Genomic DNA, 6,961 nt, shown 5'->3' with positions numbered 1-6,961 from the left:
CCGCGCCGCCGCCTCCACACACCTGCGCGCCGCCTCGCCGCGCCTGTCCTCCGCCGGCGTCGTCAACCACCGCCGGAGCTTCCCCCGCGCCTCTCCTCGCCGGATCCGGCGACCCCAAGGCCGGATCGAGCTCCTCCGGCCAACTCCGGCGAGATCTCGTCGGGGTGGACGAGATCCACCCGCTCCTCGAACCAAACAGCCTCCCCGCGTCCCGATCCACTCCGTCCCGGAACCACCTCGTCCCGCGTTGACTTTCGCGGAGGTGAAATTCCACCAAGTCCCGGAGCTCTCTGTTATTTTTATGCCCTGTTCATCATGCCGTATCTCGGTGACCGTAGCTCCAAATCATGCATATGATATGTCGAATTGTTCGTCTCATCGAGATCTTCGCGTTAGCAGAATTTCCATGCATGTTACTGTCTGCTATGATGCCATTTCCATTGATGCAAGAGTTGTATACATTGTTTACTGCTGTTACTTATCAGATCATGGGGTTTTGTCATTTTTGTTGCATTTGATGTGTGCATCATATGAGTATGAGCTCTACATGTGTTTTTTTACTACAACATGCCATCTTTACAGAGGTGCTTGTCTTGTATTTTTGTGATCTATGTGATGACTAAAACAAGCATGCACACTAGGCTTCGTGATGTTGCTGTTTTCAGGGACTTAGGATTTTGCTAAGTCTTTTCCTCCTATTATTTTGATGCCATGTAAACTTGATGCTACAGTGAGATACATGCTTATTTTGGGATACTTCGTAAGGATGTTTTGAACATATGGTTATGCTCTATCCATCCGTGCCCCTTCTTGCAATTATGGAGTGCTCTAGCATGTCTTGTTCTTGCTCTACTTTTGCTATAAAATGTTCCTGGCAGAATGTTAACATGTTAATCAATATTGCCATGGTTGTTGCTAGTGATCCATGCATCCTATGAACTTGCTCTTGACATGGTTAGCTTCATGAACATGTCATCTTGCTATTGGTATGCTTACATCTTCATGCAATGCTTTGTGGTGAGTGGCATGAGCTCGCAAATTTGCCTTCATAATTCTGTTTATGCCATGCTCTGTTTTCTGCTAAGTCTGAAACTGTTAATAAAACTTGCTATGTTTACATGGGTGCCACCATATCTTCTGTGCCTTTTTGGCTCATGATCACTAAGGGACTTTTGTTCTATGCATTTAGTAGAATCATTCCGTGCCTTGAGTTGCTATGATACGTTCCTGTAGCATGTTATTTTCTTCCTCTAAACATTGCTTCCTGATGCTGTTTATGCCATGTTCGTATTTTCACCAAGTCTGTGATGCTGATATCTTTTGCAATTTTGCCATGCTTGTTTGGACCTGCTCTTGTGTGATATAGCCGTAGCTCAGTGTTCATGTTTTGTCAAGAATCTTGTGTACATCACTGACATATGCTTTGTTGCTATGTTGGAGTGCAGTAGCTTAGTTTCTTGTTGCATGCTAAGTGGCATCATGCTGTTAATCGCAGTTTTGCGTCATCCTTGTTTTGCTTGCCATTTGCAAACCGTGCCTCCGTTTCTGGTGATCTTTATATCGATTTCAACCGAAATCATCTCATCTTTCCAGCGGAATACTTGGTTTGCCAAGTTCATGCCTTGATGATTCTTTCCCTTCCGGAGCACGCATATGCATTGCATATCATACCTTGCATATCATGCCATGTATTGCATCATGTTATTTGTGCATTGCACCGTGATTGATTGTTGTTCTCATTGCTTGTGTTCTTGCCTTGGGTAGAGTCGGGAGACGAGTACGTGACTGAGGAACCTGTTGAGTACGCTATCGAGGATCAAGCTTTCGACAACTCTGAGAACTTTGCAGGCAAGATGACCATACCCTCAAAATCACTTCTATCTTTGCTTGCTAGTTGTTTCGCTCTATCGTTTTGTTGCGCTACCTACCACTTGCTATATCATGCCTCCCATATTACCATGACAGGCCTCTAACCCACCTTTCCTAGCAAACCGTTGTTTGGCTATGTTACCGCTTTTGCTCAGCCCCTCTTATAGCGTTGTTAGTTGCAGGTGAAGCTGAAGTTTGTTCCATGTTGGAACATGGATATGTTGGGATATCACAATATCTCTTATTTAATTAATGCATCTATATACTTGGAAAAGGGTGGAAGGCTCGGCCTTTTGCCTGGTGTCTTGTTCCACTCTTGCCGCCCTAGTTTCCGTCATACCGGTGTTATGTTCCTTGATTTTGCGTTCCTTACGCGGTTGGGTGTTATGGGAACCCCTTGACAGTTCGCTTTGAATAAAACTCCTCCAGCAAGGCCCAACCTTGGTTTTACATTTGCCTAACAACCTATTACCTTTCCCTTGGGAGTAATTAACCCGAGGGTCATATTTATTTTAACCCCCCCGGGCCAGTGCTTCTCTAAGTGTTGGTCCGAACCGAGCCGCCTGCGGGGCCTCCTCGGGGAAACTCGAGGTCTGGTTTTACTCGTAGCCTGTCTTTGTTGCCCTGAGAACGAGATACATGCGACTCCTATCGGGATTGTCGGCACATCGGGTGGCTTTGCTGGTCTTGTTTTACCATTGTCGAAATGTCTTGTAACCGGGATTCCGAGTCTGATCGGGTCTTCCCGGGAGAAGGAATATCCTTCGTTGGCCGTGAGAGCTTGTGATGGGCTAAGTTGGGACACCCCTGTAGGGTTTAAACTTTCGAGAGCCGTGCCCGCGGTTATGTGGCAGATGGGAATTTGTTAATATCCGGTTGTAGAGAACTTGACATTTAACTTAATTAAAATGCATCAACCGCGTGAGTAGCCGTGATGGTCTCTTTTCGGCAGAGTCCGGGAAGTGAACACGGTCTTGTGTTATGCTTGAACGTAAGTAGTTTCAGGATCACTTCTTGATCTTTTCTAGCTTCTCGACCGTTGCGTTGCTTCTCTTCTCGCTCTCATTTGCGTATGTTAGCCACCATATATGCTTAGTGCTTGCTGCAGCTCCACCTCATTGCCCCTCTCCTACCCATAAGCTTAAATAGTCTTGATCTCGCGGGTGTGAGATTGCTGAGTCCTCGTGACTCACGGATACTTCCAAAGAGTTGCAGGTGCCGACGATACCAGTGCAGGCGATGCTACCGAACTCAAGTGGGAGTTCGACGAGGACCTTGGTTGTTACTATGTTTCGTTTCCTGATGATCAGTAGTGGAGCCCAGTTGGGACGATCGGGGATCTAGCATTTGGGGTTGTCTTCTTTTATTTTGGTTGTGTAGTCGGACCTTGATTGTACTCTGATGATGTATGTTTAATTCATGTATTGTGTGAAGTGGCAATTGTAAGCCAACTCTTTATCCCATTCTTGTTCATTACATGGGATTGTGTGAAGATGACCCTTCTTGCGACAAAACCACCATGCGGTTATGCCTCTAAGTCGTGCCTCGACACGTGGGAGATATAGCCGCATCGTGGGAGTTACAAAAGCTGATCCTAAAGAAGTGCAGTGGACTTCCCCTTGCAATAGTCACCATAGGTGGTTTCTTGGCAACCCAACAAACCACACCTTTGGAATGGAGGAAGTTGAATGAGCATATTAGTGCTGAGTTGGAACTGAATCCAGACCTTGGGCCCATAATGACAGTCCTTAATAAAAGCTTTGATGGCCTACCATACTATCTTAAGCCTTGTTTCTTGTATATGTCGATCTTTCCAAAAGATCGCGAGGTCAGTCGGCGCCGTTTGGTGCGTCGGTGGATTGCAGAGGGTTATTCAAGGGAGGTGCGTGGCAGGTCTGCAGATGAAATAGCAGAGGGCGACTTCATGGAACTCATAAGCAGGAGCATGCTCCGACCATCTCAACAATCAATTCATGGTAGAAAAGGAGTTGATGCATGCCAGGTCCATGATCTAATCCGTGAAATCAGCATCAAGAAGTCAACTGAAGAAGATTTTGTTTTCACACTGGAGGAAGGTTACGGCTTAAGCAGATAGGCCACAGTTCGGCACCTTGCTATAAGCGAAAATTGGAAGGGAGATCAAAGTCAGTTCGAGAGCATAGTGGACTTGTCCCGTGTGAGATCAATAACAGTTTTTGGGAAGTGGAAGCCATTTTTTATTTCAGACAAGATGAGTTTGCTACGAGTGCTGGACCTAGAAGGCACACCAGGCCTAGCTGATCACCACCTTCAGCACATTGGGAAGCTTCTTCACCTAAAATATTTTTCCATAAGAGGATGTGATGATATTCATCACCTGCCACACTCCTTGGGTAACCTGAGGCAACTCCAGACACTAGATGTCAGGGATACGAGAATACTAAAGCTGCCAAAGACCATCATCAAACTTCGGATGTTAACCTATCTCCGCCTTGGTAGGAAATCGACTGACAAAAAGGTGTCATATGAGAAACTTGAAGAGAAGCTCTCAAATTCAATGGGCAACAACAGGCTATGTCTATTGACTTCAGGGTCAGTGATGCTTTGTGCAGCTTGTTGTGCACCCCGTCGTTTTGGTTATTCTGAAGACAAGAATTGCCATGACATATGTACTGCTGCTTGCTGTGCTAGACTCCCTGCTGTTGCCAAGCGTCTGGACAGGTATGGAGTTCTAGCTCCTAGAGGGATGAGGAAACTGATCGGCTTGCACACACTGGGGGTTGTAAATGTTGCACGGGGGGCAGTCATTCAGGACATAAAAAACTGACCTGGTTGCGCAAGTTAGCAGTAACTGGCATCAACGGGAGAAATGGTGAAAAATTCTGTTCAGCAATCAATAATCTCAACCGTCTTGAGTCATTGTCAATACAGTCAGAGGGAGATCCTGGATTGTGTGAATGTTTGCACTGGATGACCTCGCCCCCGGAAAACCTCCAGAGCCTCAAGCTGTACGATAATCGGATCAAACTGCCAAGATGGGTCCAGAGGCTCCAGCATCTTGTGAAGCTGAATTTACGAAGCACCAGGCTATCAGGGCATGATGGTGATGTGGAAGTTCTTGGGAGGATGCCAAATCTGGCCATCCTGCATTTGCTGGAGAAGTCGTTTCAGGGTGAAGAGCTTCATTTCCAGATTGGGATTTTCAGAAGCCTCACAGTTCTTGTGCTTAGAAACTTTGGGGACATCAAATTGGTGAAGTTTGACCAAGGAGCAATGCCTAAGCTTGAGCAACTGCAGGTCAGGAATGACTGGAGGGTAAGTGCTGAAACTGGTTGTTCTGCGAATGAAGTTGCATTTTCAAGTCTAGACTTTCTCCCAAGCATCAAGGAAGCCCGATTATGGCTAAACATTATCCCGGATGAACAACTCAAGGAAATACCAGATGAAGTATTCCTCAAGGCCAGCAACTTTGAGGAACACTTTCGGACCCAGCTTGCCAACAATCCAAGGAACCCCATTCTGAAGGTGGGCGAGCTCGAGAACGAGGACTAATATTGTATCTCTATACAGCTTGATTATTGTTGCCAATCCAAAAGGGGACATCATGGCTCCTGCCCAAGAATATATTTTTGACTAATGTTGTATCCCTATACAGCTTGGACATGCTACTGGAGAATATGTTTTTTACTCTAAAGCATTCCTCTTGTTTTTTCCATAAATACAGGTTAAACCCTCAATGTTTACAACATTGCTATGTTCTGTTTACGAATATACCACTAATTGGTAACCCTTCATCCTGCTTCTCGGGTGAAATTGTGATGCATTCAATTTGATTGTACCAGAAAGACTCAAGTGTGCAACAGATTGTGCATATAAGTGAAATGTGCTAGTATTACTTATGGAAAATATCATGGTGAGATTAGACCCTTTCCTCATATATCACATGTGCTCTGTTCTCATTTTGTCGTGATTGAGCAGTAAGTGTAATAATAATAGAATAGTGACATCTGTGATAAACATGGATTGCGTGAAAATTAATGGGTTGTTATGTTTCTTTATATGAACTGCTATGGCCTGCAAGGTGTTTGTTGCTGTCAGAGTTAAAGGGCGTCTCCGAGGTATTTAAGCTTCTTGTTCTGAACCCATAAGGCTCATGGACTTCAGGATTTGGGAGAATAAGAGAGGTGTTCCAGCTAAGCTCTCAGGGAGCTCCTCCCATGTAAGCATGGAGAGGTTGTTGTCTAAGCAATAGCGTTAAGAGCTTGGAATGTCAACAATAGACACACATCAAAGTTACTGAAAACTGATACCATGAACACTCGTAAACAGCCGAAATAAAAAAGGGCAACCCGGTGCATGTAGCTCCTGCTTACGCAGGGTCCGGGGAAGGGTCCGACCACTTTGGGTCTAAAACAGCCGAAACGAATTTACTAATAATCCGGCAAAACAAAATAGTAAAAAATGCTTAAAGCACATGTACAAACTAGATAGTGTGGTGAAGCCACCGCCACCCTCTTTTCTGAAAGTTCTCGACCTGCACCATTGCATCCCGTTCCTGAAAGGAATAGCTTGCATATTTAGTTTTTATTTTCTCAGTATGTTCTAATACAGTGAAAGCAGATATAGCATATCTAGCTAGGTAGCATCTTTATGCATATAGGAAAAAAAGCTTCAAGCCATCATCGAATGCACGGTAAGGTTTATGCAGCATCTTAGAGGCAGACACAATCTACTTTTGAGTCTCAGCCGTTTCATGTGTAGCACACTGTCCATTGACATGTGAAACACGGGCTATAGATGTTAACCTGAGGAATACACACATTTCTGGGTTACAAAAGCCGGGCCAGATCACTAATCAGTTTACTGATAAATGCAACTCTGCACATTCCTAATATGCAATCGCCACTAATATTTTGCTGCACAACCAATGTCGTGCTGCAGGGGATATCTTTGTTTTTCCCCAGCTTTCAGTTGAGTAGTTTCTCTGGGTGATACCTCTGCTATCCCGTCAATGTTAATAGGATAGATCATCACAAGTTTACACTACAGATGCAGAGAAATCCCCAGTTTCGCCACACCATGGGATCCACCATCATAGCTAGACAGTTTAATT

General features: G+C 45.0%; 1 protein-coding gene across 6 annotated transcripts in view; it reads right to left on the bottom strand.

Annotated features, from left to right (window-relative positions):
* Nucleotides 1-6,961, bottom strand: part of LOC123165109 (LOB domain-containing protein 40) — a 29,239-nt gene that overhangs the window by 20,664 nt on the left and 1,614 nt on the right. For 3 of the 6 annotated variants that reach the window (XR_006482795.1, XR_006482793.1, XM_044582738.1), the window contains exon 2: nucleotides 6,329-6,403. The gene's annotated coding sequence lies outside the window, so the exon portion shown is untranslated. Of the gene's footprint in view, nucleotides 1-6,116; nucleotides 6,404-6,961 lie in introns of those variants that run through there. The other 3 variants (XR_006482792.1, XR_006482794.1, XR_006482791.1) reach the window with 2 other exon arrangements.

Source organism: Triticum aestivum, chromosome 7D, assembly GCF_018294505.1.
Source record: "Triticum aestivum cultivar Chinese Spring chromosome 7D, IWGSC CS RefSeq v2.1, whole genome shotgun sequence".
Taxonomy (NCBI): Eukaryota; Viridiplantae; Streptophyta; class Magnoliopsida; order Poales; family Poaceae; genus Triticum; species Triticum aestivum.
The sequence above is the reverse complement of the archived record's forward strand: the minus strand, read 5'-3'. Positions and strand labels throughout refer to the sequence as shown.